The sequence below is a fragment of the Colias eurytheme genome, chromosome 23 (genome assembly GCF_061535395.1).
Source record: "Colias eurytheme isolate Ceu_HAF_F1 chromosome 23, ilColEury1 Martin Lab GWU primary, whole genome shotgun sequence".
Classification (NCBI taxonomy): Eukaryota; Metazoa; Arthropoda; class Insecta; order Lepidoptera; family Pieridae; genus Colias; species Colias eurytheme.
In genome coordinates, this window is record NC_143002.1 from 5,926,188 (window position 1) to 5,952,955 (window position 26,768).

The 26,768-nt window shown below is 31.5% G+C and overlaps 1 protein-coding gene across 1 annotated transcript in view; it reads left to right on the forward strand.

Annotated features, from left to right (window-relative positions):
* The first annotated feature begins 1,934 nt into the window (after positions 1-1,934).
* osy (ABC transporter oskyddad) overlaps positions 1,935-26,768 on the forward strand; it is an 86,312-nt gene continuing 61,478 nt past the window's right edge. Inside the window, exon 1 of the mRNA XM_090115341.1 lies at positions 1,935-2,080. The gene's annotated coding sequence lies outside the window, so the exon portion shown is untranslated. The remainder of the gene's footprint in view (positions 2,081-26,768) is intronic.

Sequence of the window (26,768 nt, forward strand, 5' to 3'; positions counted from 1 at the left end):
TCCGATTCTCAAACATATTTTAAGTATATATGTATATATGTATATTAAAATAATAAAAAAAAAACAACGTCACAAACTATCGCATATTTATCAGTACTTAGAAGGTTTAAGTTGATAGTTAATAATTATTTGCAATATATTTATATGTATAGTAGTTTATGGATATGTAAACATACTTTAGAATAAGTAAACAGTGTAGTGAGATGGTAATTAGTATAGAAATGTTTGTTCGAGATATTAATTTATACTGCGCTAGGTTTGATGAAATTTGTATTGCAACGTGCGATTATTAACCGACTTCCTACAGCAAAAAGGATGTTCTATTTATGTCTTCTTTTTATGTATAGGTACACATAATATATTCGGCAAAATACGTTTTAATGTGTTTGTTTTTTGTTTAGTTGAATAGTTACTTCAAGCTTTTGTTTGCTGATTTACGAAGGCTTTTTAATACAAAAATACTTTTTACCGTTGACTGAAGCTGGTTGTTCTAACTTCTAACTGACGCTTTGAAAATGTTTTTGGTAGTTCGTTATAATGAGCATGTCACGAAAATATTGTTTGTATACTATAATTTTTATACATATATTTAATGTATATATGATTATTATATAACTAGAATAAACATACGATTTAAATGTGTTTTTTATATTTATTGTACATATCCCAAGCTGAGTCATCTTACAATATTTACTTAAAGTATTTGAACATAGTATATATTTATATTGCTTTTGCTTAAGTACCTACATTAGTATATATGTTTGCGGTCATTATGAATCGACTACTATATTTAGTTTCCTTTGGCATTCATCCAAGAACCTTTGTTTAATAATAATTATACCTATGTATTTTTTTATATTATTCCTTGCTGACACAAGCAATTTCGTCTGACCTTAAAATAAAAATTTTTAAACATATTTCATTGATGTTTTCATGAAATCTATGAGGCAAAACTTACTAAAAAAATGGAATTTAACTCTAATATAAGTTTATAATTCGAAACAGTAGATCCTCGACTTTGAGTAAGCTCATTTAAATTTGGAGGATGCATAATATAGTATGTAGTCAGAGAGGAGGTCCTCCCTTAAATTTTTTTATAGCAAACTGCCATAGAAAGAAAGAGCAGTTTCCGAGTATTTTTATTTCAGTAAGGAAATAGAAACTCTATCCCTAATATGTCTCTAAAATTGCTTAGTACAGTTTTCAGTCCATATTTATATCATACTAGCAGTCCACCCCGGCTTCGCCCGTGATACATATTTAAGTTTTCTCTCCATAAGAACGATCCTCGTACTTCAAGGAATATAATAAAAAAATAATTATCGAAATCGGTCCACCCGTTCACGCGTGATGCCGTGACCAAGGAAAACGGGTTTCATTTTTATATAATTATATAGATCATACTATAGATAGCAAAAGCTTATATGAATGTAGATAACATCAGTATTCAGTAGGTTATTCTCTTCACAAAAAAATTACCCGGATATGCCTGCCTTAATACACCTTACCTACTTATTAATTAAACAAAGCATCTATACAAACAGAACTGATAGACATTTTTAGTATTAAGCTTGTGAATTTTCATGTGAAAATGAAGAAATAAAGGAGCTTTAGGCTCTATGTTACTCTAAGTCTAAAATTTACTAAGCCGCGGCAGTGCATAATATTTCTTACTTTTCAGAATTTTATAGCTTACTAAAAGTATGTAAATGTAGCTATATTTCATCTTTATCTGATGTCACAATTCAATCTCTTCGATCTGTCACAATTTTTTCTAATTCCTTCTTCAAAATCGGAAAATACGTAAACCCCATACGCAATCTGGTCATGACCTTTCAAGGTATTATCACCTTACCTGTATGTAAATAAGGGATTGATTTGCGTGATCGCTCTTGAAGGCAAGCAAGCGTCTCTTGCCCAAGAGTCGCAACTCGCAAGTTCAGTGTTGAGTGAGCGTGCTGTGCGCGCGCATGTCTATAACGTTTTGATTTCGAATTATTCGCGCCAGTTTGTGTGTGAACAAAATTGTTTATGGAATCGTTTCAGTGACACAGATTAAACAGAAAAAAGAAAAAAAGAGGTAAGTTTGAATTTGGAATTTTTTTCATTTTTTTTTATTATTGTGTTAACAAGGTTATTATGGCAATTAATAAATTGATTTTTAATGTTTCTCGATTTGTGCAATTAACGTGGATGCGTCAACTGTCGTGTTGAGGCCGTTCAGGCCTTCGTTTTGTTTGCTAGTATTTTTTATCTATTTATCCTTTGACTAAAGAATTCATAAAAATTTGCATTATTTACATATTACTAAGCACTTAAGAATATATGTATATATATTTGTTTCTACATAATTAGCCATTTTAATATGCGCGAGAGCATAATACCTACTTAGTTCTTCATACACGAATTATTGTCATGATGATAAATAATCTTAAAGTACATAGGTATAAACTTTAAGATTATTGAAATAATTATTATTAATTATCGCAGAAAAAAGTGGTATTATACGTGATAAAAATATTAACAATCATGGATTTACATGCGCTTCTAGTAAAATTGACGTTGTAAAGATAACTTGTAGCGCAATGCAATAAAAAAAACATAAAATACTTTATTATTAGTTAAATATGTTATATATTCTATTTTACAACGTATCACGGATATAATATAATTAAAAAAACTGTTTCAAACAATTGTTACTAAGAAGAATTATGAAAACAACATATTGTATTTATATATACATTTTCTATTATTCTATAAATAGATAAGGATTTTATTTACAACTAGCGGTCCGCCCCAGCTTCGCCCGTGTTACATAATATTTACGTTTTCTCTACATAAGAACCATCCTCGTACTTCAAGGAATATAATAAAAAAAGAATTATCGAAATCGGTTCAGCCGTTCTCGAGTTATGCGCTTACCAACACATTTTGCGATTCATTTTTAAATATAAAGACTAGCGGTCCGCCCACGCTTCGCCCGTGGTACATGTTTACGTTTTCTCTACATAAGAACCATCCTCGTACTTCAAGGAATATAATAAAAGAAGAATTATCGAAATCGGTTCAGCCGTTCTCGAGTTATGCGCTTACCAACACATTTTGCGATTCATTTTTATATATAAGAAGATAATAAAGTTATTATAATTAAATAATATATTAGCAAGAACAATTCAAGCAAAGCTAAAGACATGAAAAAATATTAACATAGCTATAAAAAGACATCACTACCATAAAGAATATACAATTATACATAATATAGGTACTCACCAAAAACAATGGTACGATTACTGCTTGGAATAGCAATGTTAAATCCTTATTACCTTGACCATCGATCATTAATAACAGAAAATAAAATGTAATCATGATAAAATAATTTTCCAAGCCGACGATTGGTTCTGAAAAAACCCTTTGTTTTATTTTATTTTTTATAATTTGTATAGGTTCGCAATTTTACTCGAACAATCACACGAATTTCTTAAACTAAAGCTTAGTAAAATAGCTTGGTTGTTTCTTTCCCAAACTAACTCAAAATACCTACATATTAAACAAGAATTACGTATAAAAATTTTTTAGATAACCAGGTTCGTATATGATATAATAACATCGTTAATCTTAATATATATAAATCTCATGTCACAATGTTTGTCCTCAATGGACTCCTAAACCACTTAACCGATTATACTTAATAAAATTCGCACACCATGTGCAGTTCGATCCAACTTGAGAGATAGGATAGGTTTTATCCCGGAAATCCCACGGGAAAGGGAACTATGCGGGGTTTTCTCAGAAAACGCGGGCGAAGCCGCGGGCTGAAAGCTAGTTTCTTTATATATGTGAAAAAATATAAGGATACGGGACTCTACTTGTTAACTAGGATCTCAAATTAAAACCAAATAAAATACTAATATTGAAGTCTTTATAATCTGAAAACTTCACAAAATAAGCATTATTGTCAGTATCTAGGCAACTTATTAAATAGTCCACGATAAACCAAATCTTGAATGTATAAATCTGAGATCTGAGATCTGTTAAAAGTTGCCATACTATAAATATTTGACGACGCGGTTGGCGCAGTGGTAAAGTAACTGCCTACTGAGCCGACGGTCCCGGGTTCGATCCCCGGTCAGGGCAAATATTTGTGTGATGAACTCAATTATTTGTTCTTGGGTCTGGGTGTTATTATCTATATAATATGTATTTATTAAATATTATATTTATCGTCGCCTAGTACCCACAACACAAGCCTTAATTGAGCTTACTGTGGGACTAGGTCGATTTGTGTAATAATGTCCTATAATATTTATTTATTTATTTATTCTAATGTTCTTTACTTCATGACAGAATAATATAAAACGATGGTAATATCTTTTAGTTTTTAAAGTTGATAATTTATTTTCTATACAATAAAAATTGATGTGTAGAGCATTTTGTAGAGCCTTGTATTTTTCGTTTACTTCTTATATTATACGTTTTTTTTTATATTCTACGACAAAATTCGATGATAATTTTTGTGGTATTGGTAATTACAGTTTTTTAGCTGTACTTTACCCAAAATAACACAATTATAAATTTAAATTTTTAGCTGTATGTATATCGTCAAACTGGTTCAAAATGAAATCCATTAATATACACTTTTACTATTTTTTAAATGCCAAGGATATTTTGATAAAAGAACAGATATAGCCAAAATTGTGTATATGTATCTATAATAATATATATATATATATATATATATATATCTAGTAATTTAATTGAAATGAAAAAGCAGTTTTAAATTATGCACCTTATAGGTAATATGATTAATATTGTACCTTATATTTTGTTATCGTAAGTTTGACAAAAATAAAAGATGGATGTTTATTAATTGATAGTTAATTAGAATTTAACAAGAAACATTAAGAACCGGACACAATTTATATAAATTGGATTACCATAATATCACAACTATTATATATTATGATATATTTTTATTTTATAACTTCTAGAAACGATAGCCTACAATTTTTAGATGTAGGTGATTTACCTATGTGAATTTAAATTTAAATAATTTATTTCTATAGTAATTGTTTGTAAAAACTAGTTTTCTATTTACTTAATATTGATGGAATAAAATCATCTAGTATCCTGCATTCATTGACTTGTGCTTTAAACAAATGTATAAAACTACTAGCGGTTCGCCCCGGCTTCGTCCGTGGTACCTACATGTTTAAACTATCCTATCTCTCAAGTTGGATCGAACTGCACATGGTGTGCGAATTTTATTATAATCGGTTAAGTGGTTTAGGAGTCCATTGAGGACAAACTTATATATGTATATATATTAAGATGTAATTTCTGTTTGCTTTATTGACAGATATAAATAATAGGTATAATAGAATAGGTACAATTATTCAAAAACTCAAAAATTTTATAATTTAAATTATTTTGACGATATTATCATATTTTAATATTGTATGTCGAAAGCTTATATTGAGAGGTCAATTCTTTATATTTTTACAAGTTTATTTGGCCGAGCATCTCGCATATTTTTTCGTAAGTTAAATAATTTTAAAGATTATTTTTTGCGCTTAATGTCAACTGTAAAATTGAATAATATTTTGTTTAAACGAATTTAGGTGGTCTTTCGTATTACTAATAATATCACAAATAAATGACTCTCCTTATGTCTTGCGTAAAACTAATGTCCAAACAACAACAAAAATCTTTAATTAATTACACAAATTGCATCAAAATCGGTTCCGTCCAAAACATTGACGTAAAGTTTACGTCGTAAACGAACGAACAAAATAATAATTCTTTCTGCAGTGACGTACATGCATGTTAGACCGGGAGATACTGACACAAAATTTCGAGTCATTTGTAACAAGGATGGCGGTTCTACAGGGGTCTTAGTACGCAATGACAAAAAGAAAAATGATGGTGTGAACGCTGGTACCGGTGGCTTAGTCGCGTGGGCGTTTGTCGAACTCGTCGGAAAAATAGCGAAAGTCAAACGATTTGTAACACAAAAATTTTAGAATTTGATGATAGCCCATAAAAAAGTAGTAGGCGGTAGTGTCATGCCATACTTTTCCGGTGTGACTTACAGCCCGCCATACCGACGCGAATGTGTTGATTTAAATAAAACAATCATTCAACCATTTGTACCAGGCTAACTTTTGCACAGGTAACTATCGTCGTGCAGCCATTTACGAAAATCGCCATGCCATACTTTTCGGACGATTCCAAATGGTCGCCATACCGCCGAAAATCTGCAAAAAATTTTTATTTCGCCAAACTTTTTGTACCAGTATTGCATTTGGATTTTTGGAGAGTATTTGATAAAATGTGACCATTATTATATTTGCCATACTTCTAGTAGGGGGAAAAAGTGCTGTCATACTTGAAAACTTAATTTATTATTAATTTATATAAGTGAAGATTTCCAACACATAGCTCTTTGAAATTTTGTATTTATATTTGTTGATCCTCAAACTTACAGGAAAAATAAGTGCCATACTGTTACAAATCGTTTGACTTTCGCTATTTTCCGACGAGTTCGACTAACGCCCACGCGACTAAGCCGCCGGTACCAGCGTTCACGCCATCGTTTTTCTTTTTGTGATTGAGTACTAAGACCCCTGTAGAACCGCCATCCTGTTACAAATGACTCGAAATTTTGTGTCAGTATCTCCCGGTCTATGTGTCATTTATTACATCTCTTTTTCAATTTTGTAATGTATTGTAAATATTATATTTCCAAAAATAAGTCGTATTAACTACATATTACTACACTAGCGGTCTGCCCCGGCTTCGCCCGTGGTACATATTTCGCAATAAAAGGTAGTATGTCCTTTCTCGGGTATCAAAATATCTCCATACCAAATTTCATGCAAATTGGTTCAGTAGTTTAGGCGTGATTGAGTAACAGACAGACAGACAGAGTTACTTTCGCATTTATAATATTAGTATGGATAGTATAAAACAAAGTCGCTTTTTCTGTCCCTATGTCCTATGTATGCTTAAATCTTTATAAAACAACGCAACGGATTTTGATGAGGTTTTTTGTAATAGATAGAGTAATTCAAGAGGAAGGTTTTAGTATATAATTTATTAGGGTGACAAAGCGGGCGAAGCTGCGGGCGGAAATCTAGTTATTTATATTATGTTTATTAGTATGTACCTATGGATGTCTGTTACTCTTTTACACAAAAACAGCTGATCGGATCTGTATGAAATTTAGTACAGAGATAGATTATAGTCTGGATTAGCACATAGGCTACTTATCCAGAAACCACGTAGGTATTTAATTTTTATTAAAAAATTAAAAGACAAGATCCGACAAATCACACTGAATGCGCAAACAAATAGTTGAAAACCTTCATAACTTCCTATGAACGTTAAGAAAGTAATACGGTTAAATTATATTGAGCAAGGGACCTTTTGCAACATAAACACGTGATTATATACTTATATGAGTCTACATTTTGGCGGTTTTGTTCACTGATTCGATGTGTCATGTGATAAGCCTTAATTTACAGGTTCTTAATGAAGTATTTATAGTTAACTAGGTCTCCGCCCGCGGCTTCGCCCGCGCAGTCAAAGAAAAACCCGCATAGTTCCCGTTCCCGTGGGATTTCCGGGATTGCGTCATTTTCCCGGGATAAAAAGTAGCCTATGTCCTTCCTCGGGTATCAAAATATCTCCATACCAAATTTCATGAAAATTGGTTCAGTAGTTTAGGCGTGATTGAGTAACAGACAGACAGACAGAGTTACTTTCGCATTTATAATATTAGTATGGATAGAACTGTAAACAGGTCAAAATATTGAATGAAATTGTTATTCTTTTGTCTAATTTTTTTGTAGTGTACATTTATAGTCTGTGAGAATTATTTTTTTACGGCGCTCTTATTGAAACCGGCCAGCTAGGAATTCCCGTCACGGTTTGAATTTTGTAATCGTATGTCTAATCGTATGTATAGTCTACTACATACATAACTTTTGATTCTATATCATCTGTGGCGTATAATTTTAAGCGGGAATCGTGTGGGATATGATTTTCTTAGAATAAAAGGTATCATTATGTTCACGACATGTCTCAGATGAGTGGGTTGACATTGAACGTGTTTGTTTTGTAATTCTATACTGAATTCGCGATTATAATACATATTTATATCATTTTTGTAATATAATGATTTATTATGAAATAGTAATTTGTGACCTTTGATGGCTGAAGAGATATGTCACTGCATCTGTGGAGTTCTGACCCCGAGCTGTCAAAGTCAATTTTCGAGCTATTTTTGAATTTTTTGACTCCTAATTTTATTGTGCATGTAGATTGATATGAAATTATTTAAACTTATTATATAAATGGAGCGTCTATATTAAATATTTAAATCATAAACAGGTTTTTTATTATTATTGTAAGTAATAAATGAATACCTTTTTTTATTTGTACACAAAGCAATGGTTTGTAGATTTTTAGTGTGTATTCTACCAAAAAATTATTGATTTGTGAAACGATTTCTATAATATACTAGATTTCCGCCCGCGTCTTCGCCCGCGTTTTCAAAGGAAAACCCGCATAGTTCCCGTTCCCGTGGGATTTTCGGGATAAAACCTACCCTATGTGTTAATCCAAGTTACCTTCTATATTATGTGTGCTGAATTTCATTGTAATCAGTAGTATTTTTCCGGACGTATAGAAATTTTACTGGCGTATAGAAATTTACCATGTTTATAGAAATTTCCTGGCGTAAAGAAATTTAAATTTAATAACCTAACCTAACCTATCCTTTTCCACCTTATAGAAATTTTTCCTGACGTTTAGAAATTTTCCTGGCTTATATATATTTTCCTGACGTATAGAAATTTTCCTGGCGTATGGAAATTTTCCTGGCGTATGGAAATTTTCCGGACTTAGAAAAATTTTCCTAACCTAACCTATCCTTTTCCACCTTATAGAAATTTTTCCTGACGTATAGAAATTTTCCTGGCTTATATAAATTTTCCTGACGTATAGAAATTTCCTGGCGTATGGAAATTTTCCGGACTTAGAAAAAATTTCCTAACCTAACCTAACCTATCCTTTTCCACCTTATAGAAATTTTTCCTGACGTATAGATATTTTCCTGGCTTATATAAATTTTCCTGACGTATAGAAATTTTCCTGGCGTATGGAAATTTTCCGGACTTAGAAAAATTTTCCTTACCTAACCTAACCTAACCTAACCTAACCTAACCTAACCTATCCTTTTCCACCTTCTCTTGCAAATGTTTTAATATAATTGTTTATGAAAAAAAAATCATAAAGAGTATTACCATGTCAAGTAGAAAACGTAAAAGTGTGAAAATTAGAGCTAACTTGGTGATTTTTTTTTATCGAGTCAATTTTAATATTTTAAGTTTTTGATTGAACAGAATCGTTGAACATATCATCTAGTTTGATATATATTTTATTTTTTAGATTTGGTCTTGAATATTACACGTATCATCTAATAGAAGATTGGTAATTTTGCTTTATACGCACCCTTAAGTCCTTGTGCAAATAATGATTTTTATTTATAATTATCTAATATCAAATGACAGGTTGTTTAATAAACTTGTTTAAATCTATTTATAAATATAATTGGAATATTAAATTACATTTTAATAAATAGGCAGTTTTAAAAACTACGAAATATCCGAATACCAGCGCGTATTTTTGTAATAGCTTAGATAAGGGCCACTGAGACATTTTTTACAAGAAAAGCTTCAATCTTAGATATTTATAAGTAAATATACAGGGTGTCCCACCGTCGGTATACTAAGCTCAAAGAAGGTTATAGTTTTGCATGCATTGAGTATACGTAAAAAATATTTATAAGATTCCAGATGCATTTATTTTTTTTTTCAAATAAATGAATTCTTAAAACTCTATGTGCATACCCACCCGCCCAACTTTGCCCCCCGCACATGAGCTATCACCATGCCACTGCCAGCTGCACGAATCTAGAGAAGAATGGATTTTATGGAAAAATTTAGCAAAAAAATTTTGACGTAATTTTGTTGTTTAAGCATTTTTTACGTGATCAGCGTATGCAAAACTACAAGCCCCTTCGCGCTTAGTATACCAATAGTGGGATACCCTGTATACTTCGAAGGCATGCGTGATGTTATAAGTAAATAAATAAAATAAATAAATAAATCAAGTAGGTATATTATTACCATATTGAGTAACACAAAACCTTAATACAATTAAAGAGTCGTTAAATTCTAATTAATATTTATTTAGTTAAAAATAATAATAGGTCAAATTTTACAGTTATTTAATAATATGAAATGAATAGAAGAAATTAAAGTATAATTATTATAATATTGAAAATTATTATACAAAATCATTATTTTACAATTAAATATAATATATTATTAACAATATTATTTAATATTGAAAATTAGCACTCAAGAACATTGAGGTTATGCTTATTATTATAAGTAATACGATTTTCACAAGGTTATATTCGTCTGAATTTTGAGAAATAAACATTATATTTTTTAACTAGCTGTGCCCAATTTTACCCGCATTTCTCTGCTCCTATTGGTATCAGCGTGATGTTATACAGCCATAAAGCATTCCTCGATAAACGGACAATCTAACAGTGAAATAATTTTTCAAATTGGCCTCTTGATTCTTGAGATTAGCGCGTTCAAACAAACGAAGAAACAAACAAAAATAATCTCTTCCAGTCTTAACACACAAAAACTTCAAACAGTGTTCTATTTTAAAATCTAGTTTTGTCGTAGGTAATTCACTTAGGGCCGATTTTTCAATGCTTAGATAAAACTTATTCGTCGAATAATGTATAAAACTACCATTTTATAAACGTATTCTAATTGCCCGTATTTGACAGTTTACGTGACATTTTAATATTATCGTGTAATACTTTATTGGACGGATAAGTTTTTTGGTTTTATCCAAGCATTGAAAAATCGGGCCATAGACAACAATTAAATTGACAGATCCTTGGTTTAAAGTTAGACTGTATTTTTAATTGGTTTGTGCCTTGTGGTAAGATCATTCAGCTGTAAATTATGAGTATAGATAAACAATAATGTTGATGCAAGCTTTCGTTAAATGTTCTAAGTATATACCAATAGGTATATTATTCTATACATACCTACTATTTTTTATTTATTTTTTGATAAAACGAAACCGTAAGAAGTCGTAAGTATACAAAAATCTATATTAAAAGCCGTACAGTTGAGTGCAGTAAATTATTTATCAAGTATCAAGAGTGCCTTAACGGAAAAATCCCGGGCATTGACTTTTCAATCTTTATACTCTTATTATTTCGCTTTGGGTTTAACCTTTTGGTTTTTTCAGTGTACTTGATCTTCACTTGGCTAAATATATTACAGTTGACTTGATTTCTGGAGATGTATGTATTTTGTATTTTAATTGAATTCCTATATAAAAGATACAGAAAGCTGTATCTTTGTCTATACAAATATTATAAAGAGGAAAGGTTTGATTTTTTGTTTGTTTGTTTGTTTGTATGAATTGAATAGGCTCCGAAACTACTTGGCAGATTTGAAAAATTCTTTCACTGTTGGAAAGCTACATCATTTCTGAGTGACATAGGCTAGGTTTTATCCCGGAAATCCCACGGGAACGGGAACTATGCGGGTTTTTTTTTGAAAACGCGGGCGAAGCCGCAGGCGGAAAGCTAGTATTTTATAAGAAACTAATGGTCCGCCCCGGCTTCGCCCGTGGTACATATTTCGCAATAAAAGGTAGCCTATGTCCTTTCTCGGGTATCAAAATATCTCCATACCAAATTTCATGCAAGTTGGTTCAGTAGTTTAGGCGTGATTGAGTAACAGACAGACAGACAGAGTTACTTTCGCATTTATAATATTAGTATAGATTGTACAGTTGGCAAATTATATTGCACGCCTCATAAGCGAAGCGTTGAGGTGGGTACTACTGTCACTTCGCGCAAAACATCTGATTTTTCAAACTTAAAATGTCTTTATGTATCATACATTGCACTTGTAAGATAATACATACACACACATATTAAGAAAAAACACTATTTTTAACGTTCATGATATTTTTGATGTCATTTTTGTTATTTAAACTAGTTAAAAAACAGTTTAAAAAAGTTCTGTCTTGGACGTCCGTGTGTCTGTATGTGCGGATCCTTTTTCTTGTTAACACGATAGCGACCGAAATACTTTACTAATCGAGTCTTTTTTTTTCTCTTACGCTTGAGTATGCTCAGGAATAGAACCCTTTCATTTTTCAGGGTCTGATTCGATGTGGTTTAATTGTTATTAAATAAACAAAAATAATAATTAATAAATATTTATTAAAAAAAAATTATGAGGCGTGCACTTTTGGATTTTCCAAATTATTTTTTTTTGTATTTTGACGATTCAAAAGCGCTTCTAAATGAAGTTGAGTTGAATAAATATTGACTTTGAGTTCATTTATTTAGTGAACTTCCAAAAAAAGAATACAGATAATATTTTATATATGTATACTAGCTTACCGCCCGCGGCTTCGCCCGCTTTGTCTAAAACCTAATAAATTATATACTTAACCTTCCTCTTGAATCACTCTATCTTTAAAAAAAACCGCATCAAAATCCGTTGCGTTATGCGTAGTTTTAAAAATTTAAGCATACAAAGGGACATAGGGACAGAAAAAGCGACTTTGTTTTATACTATGTATGTACTATGTAGTGATAAGTAGCTTTCATTAAATGGTAGTTCTGCACCTTTTATTACACGAAATTTAAATTTACTATACAATATGACGTGTTAAATCTTCTTATATATAAAAATGAATCGCAAAATGTGTTGGTAAGCGCAACGGCTGAACCGATTTTTATAATTTTTTTTTATTATATTCCTTGAAGTACGAGGATGGTTCTTATGTAGAGAAAACGTAAACATGTACCACGGGCGAAGCCGGGGAGGACCGATAGTACATAATAATTCCATTATTAAAGAATTATTAACGAAGCGATAACAAAAAAGATGAAGATCAAATTAAAACTTTTTTCAAAGCGGCAATCACTACATTCGCATAACAAAAGAATATAACGAAGCTTTAAAAGAATAGTTTAAACTCTTTAAAGTCATCGACCTCCCAAAAGCTTAAAATTAATCAAAATTGTTTCTGTTAATGATGAGAAAGATTCAAAAATATTTCCTAAAATATTTCTTTTTCTATAAAGAAACAAAGGCGTATAACTGGTTTACACTCGATGTGCACATCTTGCGCTCAAGGCGGCCCCGATCTGGAGGCTGCCGTCGCGTTTGGCACTACAGAGCGGCTGATTGGGATGGAATGCGGGAGTTCTCCACGATCTTCACGATCCTAGTGCTTATGCTGACTCTGCCACGGATGTGGTTCTGCAGGGAATGGAACTTTTCATACCGAGTTCTGTAGTACCCATCGGCGGCAAGTCTCAGCCCTGGTACGGTCATCTTTGCAAAGAGGCATTTCGCCAGAAGCAAGATTGTTTCCGTAACTGGGCAGACGCATTATTAAAACAGGATCCGTATGCCAGTGCTCTTAAATAACAATATAACTTTGCTTCCAGGCAGTACAAAAGGAAAATGAGCATAGCAAATAATGAAACCGCAAAATATCTATTTAATACTTGATTTCGTCCGGATATCAATATATTAGAACTAGGAAACTTTGATAGTTTTCAAGGTGAGCAAGATGAAATAAAAATTGTAGATATATTAGGAACTTTGAACCGTGAAATTATTCATCGGTATTTTTTGTGTGATATTGATATTTTCTCGATGTTTTCCAAGGATTTCGTGGAATGCCCTTGTTATGTTAGGACATAGTTATTTATGAAGGAAGTTTTAAGAAATAAATCTAAAATACGAACTGTAAAAAGATTTCGAAGCTTTAGCAATTCACCAATTAGCTTTAGAAGCCTCATAAAATGACACAGTACCTATGTACTGTGAAAAAACGAAAATTCACGAAATGTATTTGAAAATTCAGAAGAATGAAATAACAAATTTTAAGATTTAAAATTTTTAGTTATATCGATTCCCGAACAAAGCATGTGAATTTTTTATAATGTGTAATGTGTTATTTTTTGAATGCAGTTCTATTTCTTTTTAAAAATGAATGAATGTTTCCTTTCAGCAAAATTTGTTATCTCCGATAATTCAAGTACTTTCCCTCCAGGGCCTATCGATTCTTCACGACGACATAATGTCATGTTTGAAAAACCAGCCTACTGATATTATTTTTATCGTGATAACAGCAAAATATAATATTAAACTAGTTTTGATGGTATTTTTACTATAGATGTGTTTATTCATTAGGTTTTACATAACAGGTTTATTAAGAAAAGCTAAACCAAGTAACAAACTCATGATTGTGAAGGAAAATCCAACAAATAAGGAAAATTTAAAAACAAAATCTTCTTGGCAACTCAGAAAAAAGAGCAAAGTTTTTCACGAAAAAATTAGTCGAAATAATTAATCATGTTCGCCATTTTTTGTATTTTGTAGCAAAATATACATCAAGGTCTAATTAAATATAAGCTATAACAGTTGGTTATTTTATGCAAGCGATGCCTCTACTACTTTTACAGCTTTAAGCATATAATCGAGCTTTCTGCTGGTGAAAGAATTTTCAAAATCGGCCCAGTAGTTATAATTTCAAGGGATGTGGAATAATGAAAATTGTATTGGCAAAGAGAATATTCTTTGCTGCCGTTCATTTTAGGGTTTTATCAATTGATGATAATGTTCTTGATAGCGTAGTTGATGTGGAAAAGTGTCCTTTTTGACGTAAATTTTCAAGCCTATACCACAACCCGGACACTCCATACAAAATTATCGTTTGGACAGACACACTGTAGAGACTACAAATGTGTGTGTTAACGCTTTATGGTTGGCACATTTTTGACTAGCGTAAAAAAAAATCGCGTTTTTCTGATGAAATACATCCGTAAACAGCACAATATCTAACCATTTTCTACGAAAAACGATAATCACAAATCCAAAATAATAAAATTACTTCAATTCAAGACAATTTGATTAATTTTGTCAATCTTCGTTGCGTATCGTCCCTGTAGAAAAATATGGACCATTTTTAGACTGATCGTGCGGGGTGAGGTAAGTGTTTAATTTTGGCGGGAGGCGGAGAGAGTCCGTTCTGTAGCGTTTAGCTACTATTATGTATTCTGTGCCTATACCAAGGCCTATACTATCTAAATTTAAAAAACGTCAAAAGAACATCAAATAAATTTGAAACCGGTAAGTGTGCTACACTATAATAGACTACAGTCTACAATAGACTACGTTATCTCTTACTAAGCGAACCAGTGATCAAAAGCTTGTTTGATAAACCAAGGATAAACCTATCTATACTGATATTATAAAGCTGAGAGTTTGTTTGTTTGAACGCGCTAATCACAGGAACTATTGGTCCGATTAGAAACATTTTTCGGCGTTAGATAGCCCATTAATTGAGAAACGCTATAGGCTAATAATATCATTATTCATCACGCTTAGACCAACAGAATCGGAGCAATGCTGTTAAAACCTCGGGGCACAGCTAGTTGATAAATAAAATATAAGTATGCAAGGAATACCGTAAGCAATAAATTATTAAAATACACAGTAAAAATTATAAGACTGTAGTTTATTGTAGCGACCTGTACACACAGTATGTTTTTAATTAAAAAAAAAAACATTAATTATATTCCTTGAATTAGAAGCCATTATAAAATATAAACACCAAAATGGTCTAGATATAAATTAGCATTTTTATAGCAGACCTTGAAGTCCATCTTACACTAAGTTTTCTGATTCTTAAATCATTCTTGTTTTCCGTTTTGTATAATAAAGATACCATCTTAACATTACAGCAGATTAACGAGATCATTGTTTTGCTTTTTCCAAATTTTGACGTAAGTAGTAAATTCTGGTACAATGGCTAGCGTGTGAACTCTTGTTGGAGGCCGTCTGTTCGTTTTTATTGACCAAGATAAATACTAAAATAGTATTGAAATGTCTTCCGTTTTAGATAATATGGAAATGTGCAACGTGATGCTATCAACATAAAATGCAGACATTATTTTATATTTTTAAATCATAACTAGCTGTCCGCCCCGGCTTCGCCCGTGGTACCTACATGTTTACGTTTTCTCTCCATGAGAACCATCCTCGTTCTTGAAGGAATATACAAAATGATTAACGAAATCGGTTCAGCCGTTCTCGAGTTTTGCGCTTACCAATAGATTTAGCGATTCATTAAAAAAGATAGTCAATTTTGTTTCTTTCATGTACATATTTTTAAAGTTTGTTGAATTAAAGCAGTAATAATGCATACTTACAAGTTACAACACAAACAAGCACAAAACTCGAGAACGGCTGAACTGATTTCGTTATGTCTTTTGCATCTCAAATACATTCAGAAATTGAAATAAACAAAACATTATACAAAAATGTTTTGCCAATCGTAACCTACTTGCCTCCAAACTAAATCAATTTCTTAGATCAATTTGTGAAACAAATGTCAATCGCATCCGCTCCACACAAGGGGATAATTTTCACGTCAAATACCTAGTATGATATTGATGGAAACCACAGATGGAAACCAACCTTAGAAATAAATAAAAGAAAAGGTTTATTTTACAAAATTATCACTTTATTTCTTCACAAAATTGATTCGTGATTAGTTAAAAGTAATACCTATGCATCTGTCTCTTATTGCTACTTTTAAATAATAATAAATATTTTTTTGTTATTTAGTTATGACTTGCTTACTTTATTAAATTCTTCTTTATATTATGTAACCTATAGGACAATAACTAACCTGTATACAATATTCGAAGAATAAGTTTAAACCTATAGAAAAATCCTAATAAAATAAAAGTAAATGAAACAAAACACTTTAATATAATATAACGTGAAATTATCTAATTATTCGAAGGGCGTGTGAAAGAATTTCTTTGATTGACGTGATCGAAAGAAAAACACGCAGAGATACAAAAATTCGCTATTTTTTGTCACGTATTGTTATCGAATATAGTAGGTACTGGGAATTTATTTAGTTGTAATAATTTATTAAGAAAGAAAGAAGAAAGAAAGAAAGACACGTCAAGATATTCATTACTAATATTATGTAGGTATTTAAATAAGTATTTAATATTGTTAATTGTAAATCTCAAATTCAAATCTGCACGAGTACATTCGTCACACTTTTCAGGGTTTGATCAAAAGATTTTCGGAGTCCAAATATAAAAAAAAACAATAGAATCTCTATCAATCTAAAAAATAATGTAAATAAATCCTGTTTTAAGGATATTTCCCAGGCTATACTTAAAGAAGAATATCAAAACAAAGATTTTTAAAACCTGTGTCTGAGTTTTTCAATACTCTAGCTGTGTCCCGCGGTTTTATCCGCATTGCTTCGCTCCTATTGGTCTTAGAGTATTGATATACAGCTTATAGCCTTTCTCGATAAATGGACTATAATAGTAACATAATTTTAAAAGCGATTCCGTTATTCCTGAGATTAGCGCGTTCAAGCAAACAAACAAACTCTTCAGCTTTATACAGATATAAATCTAATCATTTAAAAGTTACGCATCAAATGTATAGTAAAATAAACAGATACCTTTGAACTTGTTTAACCTTTGCCAGATATTTGATGTCAAGTACAGATTTACGCAAGAAAATAAGGTTGTAGCACAGATATAATATACTATACGTTGTAGATAATACAATGTATGAGAAACAAGTTTTTTCGCACATGATTTTAATTTTTTATAATTGTTTCGTAAGCTCATTGTAAATTTCGTGCTTTGTTTTATTATCATGGTTAATGTTGGACTCTTTTAAAACTCTATCATTAATTTAATAAGACTTTTTTTAGAAGTTCTTTGATACGTCATATACTTACATATTACATACCTACATAAATGTTTTTTTTTTACCACCAGTTCGAAACGAAATTTCTACAGAGGAGAGACAGCATGAAACTCTGTAGTTTAAGAATAATTTAATTCTAGAAGGAAGCTCCATAAATTTAGAACAGAAATAGACTATAGTCCTTATTAGCATAAGCAACCTTTTAACCAAGTACCATGCGAGCGATACCGCGGGTGCAAGCTAGTATAAGACAAATTACGATTTACGAAATCGCAAGATCAAAACATCGGTTATATGACCCTCAAACGAAGAGGTCGTTGCCACTCTGTGACGTGGTACCTCCCCTTTCGAAATATTCCAAATGTATACGTTTTTGTATTTCCCCTTTTTAATGAGGAAATCATTAATTATTTCTTTCGTTGGCATTTATATTTATATATTTAAATAAAACCATGACGTGACAAATAATAACGGTAATTTTCCGATGTTAATTTTTACATGAATCTCTACCTTATTTTAATAATGATTATTATCCATACTGTGTTAAATACTCGTATTACAAATTGATAATTGTTATTATTTAATCTCTATCCTATCGTCAATTATTATTTATTTGTGTACATGAACTTCTTGTTATTAATTTAAACTCTTGCTCTTATTCTTAATGGCTCTGACTATTATATTCTGGAAAAGTGAATAAAAGAAATAAGTACCCATAATACTAAGGGTAAATAAAAATGAACTTGAATTAGGTAGACATTTTAATGGAAACTTACCCGTTGACTCTGTCATTTTAATTTTTACATAAACATAAACAAGTAGTCTAGTTATAGGTAAATAATTAAATATTATTATATTTTCGTCATTTCTCATTAATTTTGCACATGGCTCTTTTCAATTCCAAAATTAAGACGAATAATTCTGATGTATTGAGATTGGTAGCTTTTTTCAATGATTCGAAATATTTATTGTCTGCACTTCACACATATTGGAGTTAACAATAAACTTTATGGTTATTTTGCTCCGAAATATTCCATGTCGTGATGCAATTTTAAAACTGGTTTACAGTTTACACGATCTCGCATAGCTTGTTCGTGACGTTATTGTAACAAAGGCTTATAATGTTTGTCGTAAACATAAATTGTTTCCTCGTCATTTTCTTTGATTGTGTCTTCAGTGCGTAATTGTAGAGGCCTCAGGCCGATCATAGTATAACATAGCAAGCTAGGTTGATCCTTATAAAACTGACATGGGGTTGATTGATAGTATCACTTTGCTCAATTGATTTTAAACACTTTTATCAGCTTCACCTGTATGTTTGTGTGTAACCGACACCTTTAGAGCGTATACGCATTATGCGGGTAGCCGCATTGCGGGTAGCCGTCCGGCTGACCGCAAGCACAATTATGTACGTAATATTCATTTCTATGCGCACTGTGCGGTCTGCGGTAGCCGCATCGCAGTGCGCATAGAAATGAATATTACGTACATAATTGTGCTTGCGGTCAGCCGGACGGCTACCCGCAATGCGGCTACCCGCATAGTGCGTATACGCTCTTAGATTCGATTTCGACATATTACGACCCAATTATAAATGAATAGATTTCACTCTCTAGTTTGAGAGAAGATTTTTTCATTTGACAGTAAACAAAAAAGGTTTCAATACGCTTTTTAATTTGTCTCATTTCCAATTTCAATACAAATATGCCAAATATGTATGAATTAGTGTCGGTAAAGGGCCGTGGCCCGTGAGTTATGTCGGATTCCTACCGACCAAAACCCAATTGTGCTCCGTTCAGCCGCTTCAATGACAGAGCCACGGTATTGGTGTACAAATGAAACCTAAATAAGCCTAAAAAGCAATCGTAATATGAAGAAAAGATTGGGAAATGATTGGACTGATGTAATTGCACGTAATTGCCATAGATTGTCTAACACTGGATAGAAACAGAGCGGAACAAAGCATAATAAGTATAACCTCATTATTTGTATTACAGATTAGATTTTTAATGTAATTTGAATATGTGTGTGAAGAGTATTGGTAAATACTTATGTCATATCTATACTTTGGCTGAAGTGTGTGTTTGTTTGTTTGTTTGAACGTTCTAATCTCGGAAACTATTGGTCTGATTTGAAAAATTCTTTCGGTGTTAGATAGCCCATTTATCGAGGAAGGCTATAGGCTATATATTATCATCACGCTAAGACCAATAGGAGCGGAGCACTGCGTGTGAAACCGCGGGGAACAGCTATTATAGTGTGAAATAATTTATTCTCATAAGATATCTTGTAAGATTGGTAATATGTGCGAGATGTGAATTTTTTATTTGGAAATGGAATAGAAAGTTATTTTTAGTAAAGGTAATGTTAGTTAGTTTTTGAATATAGGTAATGTGACAAAACAGGTAATTTATTAAATTTCCTGAGTAGTTAACTAAGATAGGTGATTACTACATATATTATTAAGTATTTAGCGATTTATTAATTTTATTAATATTTTACTTTAATTTGGCTTCAATGTGTATTTAATTATGAAACTTATTTCCATTCTTCTTTGAACAAGCAAATGACAATTATTTTGACCTAGTAGGAAAAACATATAATTAAATGTAACACGTGCAATCCATTTATTTAAAGAATCTTGAAGTTACATTGTAACATTGACCTTACTTATTATAAGACCTAAGTTATTAGTATTTATCATTAATTCATAGAAAAATACAAAAACAATTACAAATGTAACATCATCAAATTTTCCCGCAATTTCTTTAGAAATTGATTTAACCTTTAAACCTTTTTTCCAATATTAGGTATTAGACCTTTTTCGAACTCCGAACGCAACCAATTTTAGCGCGCCAAACTAACCAGCAACCTTTTTTGTTTTTCACAGATACAAAATTGCTTCCACTTTTGATCGTAGGACACTAGAGAAAAATTTTCATGGTCCTAATTTAAAACTCGTTACTCTATGAGAGTCCCTTGAGATACTCGTTAAAGAACCAATCATCTTTGATCTTTACTTACGTAGGTTAGAAATTCTTACTATATTCAAAACTAGCTTTCCGCCCGCGGCTTCGCCCGCTTTGTCTAAAACATAATAAATTATATACTAAAACCTTCCTCTTGAAGCACTCTATCTATTAAAAGTTATATAAAACAAAGTCGCTTTCTCTGTCCCTATGTCCCTATGTATGCTTAATTCTTTAAAACTACGCAACGGATTTTGATGCGGTTTTTTTTAATAGATAGAGTGATTCAAGAGGAAGGTTTAGTACATAATTTATTGGGTTTTAGACAAAGCGGGCGAAGCCGCGGGCGGTAAACTAGTAGATAATACATTTGTATTGTAAAATTTTGAATGAAACTGTATATTATAATTCGGAATGAAAATACTTTTAAAAGGTTATGTTTCTTGTTTATTAATAAATAAAGAAAAATCTAATGTACAGGATGTCTTCAATGGCTACATAATGAGCGGAAAAAATATATAGACTTCCGTTTGCGAAGACCTTGTTTTCTTGCAAATAAAGGTTTGCCTTAACAAATAGCTTTTATCTCAACTATCCGTAGACTTTAAAATAATTATTTAAACCATAGATAATATAAAATATAAACTATATCTGTGCCCCGGTTTTTTTTACTTTTAGTTTAGCTAGGACTAATCCGCGGGAAAATATATTTGCTTATGAGTTATTTGCATAGACTTATAATATAAAGGTACTAGCGTAGTTATATGTTATTCTTGTATATAAGCTACATCACCTTCAAGATTCATCAAAAACAGCTCAGTGGTTTTCGTATTTAAATATTAGTCTTCTAGTAAAACTCGTATAATATCATATCAGCCTAAATTAATCATTATTTAACTGCATTGTGTTAATGAATTGTGTTTTTTTTCAATTGAAGTTAGCAAAGACGGCAATCACCGATCTGAAGTCACATATAAATCTCATTATCTATTAATTGGAAAATCCAATGAATAATTATTTTCTTGATAATTATTGTAACACGAGAATTACATCGTAACAAAGAATTATGTTTATTAGATTGAAAGGAACAAAGGCTTCATCAGTTTTATTAAGAACTAGCGGTCCGCCCCGGCTTCGCCCGTGGTACATAATACATATTTCGCAATAAAAGGTAGCCTATGTTCTTTCTCAGGGTCTAAAGATTGTCTGTGCCAAATTTCATCAAAATCGGTCCAGTAGTTTATGCGTGAAAACCATACATACATACATACAAACCTTTCCCTCTTTATAATATTTATAGTAAAACAAGATAGTATAGACTAGCTGTAGCTTGCAGTTTTACTCATAACAATATGCGGAAAAGCTATACAAATATTATCTATCCTTTAATTCAATTCCTATAAGTAGGAAATCTATAAACCATTTACTTATGATAAATACGTGGATATAATCTTATATATAAAATTCTCGTGTCACAATGTTAGTCTGCATACTCCTCCGAAACGGGTGGACCGATTCTCATGAAATTCTCTGTGCATATCGGATAAGTCTGAGAATCGGCCAACATCTATTTTTCATATGTACCACGGGCGAAGCCGGGGCGGACCGCTAGTATAATATGTATATTATGTACAATGTCGTCGTCATTAATTGACTAACAACGTTCAATGTTAACTCATTAAAAAATTTGCATTAGGAACTAATCAATAAATTTAACAGACATAATATTATTTATGGCCATATTACAACCATAAATTACAGAACGCAAAAAATTACCAGATTCAAAATACGTACATCTTTTTTTTTGCCTGTAACATTGCAAAAACGTCAGTTACGTTATTCCAAGTTCAAACGGGTTAAGGCATTTCATACTTGCAGCGTTTTTTGTGTCATTTCGGAGACAAAAAGCGGGGTCACTTATGTCAAATGACGGTATTTAAACGATATATTATTACAACATTACGTGAATTGTGTATTTATCATTATTATGTGATTATTTTTCGATTTGATAGCAATTTTCGTAACAATTAGTAACGTTTTGCAAGTGATTTGAGGTTTAACTTATGTGTATTAAAGCTAAATATACCTAGTAGCGTTTACATAATAATTTATTCTTAATTTACCTTTTTTGTTTCAGGTAATTTTGCATATTTAGAGATGTGTATTTTGGAATGAAACCCACGGACAGAAATTTAAGGTATCGGTCGTTTACGCTCTACAAGGCTTTCATAATGGGTGAATGTATTTTTTGTATCCCGTACTAAGATATAACATCTTCATGTTTATTTTAAGATAATGGCTGCTTCATTATCCATCTACATATTATTTTGTAACTCTCTAGGTTATGGCTATACTTAGAGCAGAGCATATAAACATTTTTTAAGCTGGGCGTCTCTTTCTACGTAGCAGCGTGTAAAATCTGACAGTATGATGATATAAACAGGAAAATAATATTGTATGTGTCTGAATATATAGTAATGATGTTTTTTTATGATTTTGTATACGCTTGGGAGTTACAAGCATTTTCATCAAAACCCGTTTTGATTTTTTTGTTATATAGGATGTGATGAAAGGTTATATTTAGTTTTTGTTATATCAAGTCGTATTATTATCTAGTATTTGAATAATGTAGTATTACTCTCTCCCTTTCTTGTGCTCAAGTAAAAATCTTCCTATTTTCATACGTATATATATTTTTTTTCTTTTTTTTTTCTTTACGTAGACTACAATATAAAAGAGCGTGTGTACCGAGCAAACATGTTAGAAGTGAAACTTCTGTAGCAAGAACCAAAGATACCAAAATCGTCGCCTTACTCCATGACGTGACGGTATTGCCATGACGCGACATTAAAATTTTACTCTCAATGCGCCTAAAGAAGTTTCACTACAAAAAGTCATAATGCACTATACACCAAATTACAACCGAATGTTTGCAATTATTGCAATAGATGTATCAATCAATATTGATTACAATATTGATTATTCAAAATGAATACAATAAACACCAAACATTCACTTACACTAATAGAAAAATATTCCACTCCTAAAATTATACAATCGCAACTCTACAGTTTTTTTGCTCGCGCTATTCCAAAGTTTTGTAATTTGCCTTGGGTTAATATCTCACATTGTGGTGTGCAAACGTATCGTTACAACATTGGTGAGTCAGAATTAAAAATACGTAATATGTTACAAGATTTATAGAGCGATGGTGAATATTGATTACAACTGAGATGGATTAACATATACACACATATATAGGTACAACTAGCATTCCGCCCGCGGCTTCGCTCGCTTTGTTTAGAACCTAATCAATTATATACTAACGTTCCTAATGAATCACTCTATTAAAAGAAACTGATGAAAATCCGTTGTGTGTAAGCATCCATACATACAGAGTACATACATCAGCGTCAGACGCGGGAAGCGATTGTGTTTTGAACTGTTATTGTTACAATACATAATTATGATAATTTCATAGGATTGATAGTTTTAAGTGGTTTTAATTGTCACGACAAAGTACGATAATAAATTACTTTACAAGTTTGTTTATGACTTGTCCATTTTTATTAACATTATAAGATATTTCTTTGTAAGTGGAAAGATCAGTATCTAATCACTTATGCAATTATTAGACCATTGTATATGACAAGGGCATAATATAGTTGGGATAGTAAATTGAGATAATTTATTGTTTGATATAAATAATTTATTAAACAATTAAGTTAAATTTTAAGCATTGATGTAATCGTTTACCGACTAAGCTACTTATTCAAAGAAAAAAAGAGCAGTTAATTTTTTTATTCACACATGCATTTGTAGACAATAAAACTTAGTCACGAGGAACGTTACGAGTTCAAAGAATCGCGGAATTGTCGCCCCTGCGGTCAGGGTTGTCACTTGTTACAATATTGCGTAATAGTTGCATGTTTGTAACCGACTGCGTGAATGGGAGTAATGTTTTCAAGTTTGTTTCTAAACAATGTTTTAAAAAATTTTCATTGTAAAGTATTGTCTAGTAAAAATTAAAGTAATTATGTTAAAATATTTATTTTATTTTCTACAAAATAAATATCAAAGTAAATATTTTATTTTAATTAACTGTATTTGGCTGATTGGTTTTCTGTGTTTACGTAAGAATATAATATTTTCATCTTATCTCAAATTAAACATTAATATTTATTAGAGTGTCAACCCTACCACGATTTCCAAGGTTTCATGAGCTACTGTAATTAAGTTTAACAAGTTTTGACAACCCTGTGGTTGTGCGATGTATTCAGTAACTTATAAGTCAAATTGTAACCAACTTATGAAACCAAAAAACTTGTTATTGCGAGGAAATATAACAAAAAACATTAAATATTACATTAGCAGTGTTTTATTTTTATATCATTTTTTGTTATTATTCTAGTTGCGAAGTATTTAATGACCAGTTTATTTTTTCTCGATGCTAAGACACAAGATTTGGACCATAAACCACCAAGGACAAACTGGGGCAAAATTAGTAAATTATCCGTCGTGTTGTCTAAATATTTGGTTCAAGGGTATACCGGTTTCATTGCAATGTTTTCCTTCACTAATAGTATACGATTTGTACGAATGCTTTGTTTTTAAACCTATTGTCAATGAACTATTAAATAATACAAACTTTAGACCTTTGGGGCGGATATAAGATTAGATATAGGCCAAACAAAACTTGAAAAAGAGCGACTACGGAGTTTCTTACCGGTTCTTCTCGGTGGTAAATGGTAAAATTATGTTATGAAGATTCAAAAGTGTTTCTAGAACAAGTCAAATTGAATAAATTAATGTTTGTGTTTATGTTTGAGTAGCGTTTAGCTACTATTATGCATTCTGTGGTTTGAGTTTGAAATGCGTTAAAAAAGGGATGGTAAAAGGAAAATTCCCATGGCAGTTTCCATCGCGGTAAAAATTAGCTTATTTACACAGCTTATCTAGCTTCTCAACTATATCAATACTCAAAAATCATACCATTAAATCGCTCCATTGCGACACGAAAGAAAGATACATACTTTCGCATTTATAATATAAGTAATATTAGTAAGTATATTTTAACCTATAGCTTTATCTGTGTGTTTCTATACTAATATTATAAAGCTGAAGAGTTTGTTTGTTTGAACGCGCTAATCGCGGGAACTACTGGTCCGATTTTAATAATTATTTTGGTGTTAGATAGTCCATTTATCGAGGAAGGCTTTATGCTATATATCATCACGCTAAGACCAACAGGAGTGGGGCCACGCGGGTGAAACCGCGCGGCACAGCTAGTCTGTGATATTAGTAAGGATTTGATGGGAACACAAGCGAAGCCGCATTCAGTAAGCTAGTCATATAAATTAAAGATTACGTTTGGAGGATTAAAAAGGTCATCTCAGCAAACACTGAACACAACGATGTATTGTTTAACAAAACAATCACTAATGAGTTCCTATATACGTTTTTGCTGTATTTTATGTGTGCATTTATGACTACCGTTTGAGTCACGTTCAGCATAATATTGGTGGTTTTAATGAGTCTGTTTTAAGGTCTGTTTAGTTAAGGTGCAGAAAAATGGTTTAAATTGCGTATTAATTATTTGAAAAAAAAAAGGTTAAACAGGATTTTTGTTTCATAATTTGATGTGAAATTATATTTATAAAACTAGCTTCCGTCCACGACTTTGAACGTGCATCCCCGTTTTTCCCCGTTCCCGCAAGAATTTCGGGAAATCCTTTCTTAACGGATGCCTACGTCCTAACATCTACCTGCATGCCATATTTCAGTCCAGTGGTTTGGGCTGTGCGTTGATAGATCACTATATCAGTCACTGTGATCAGTCACCTTTGAGTTTTATCTTTATATATAAAAATTAATTGCAAAATGTGTTGGTAAGCGCATAACTCGAGAACGG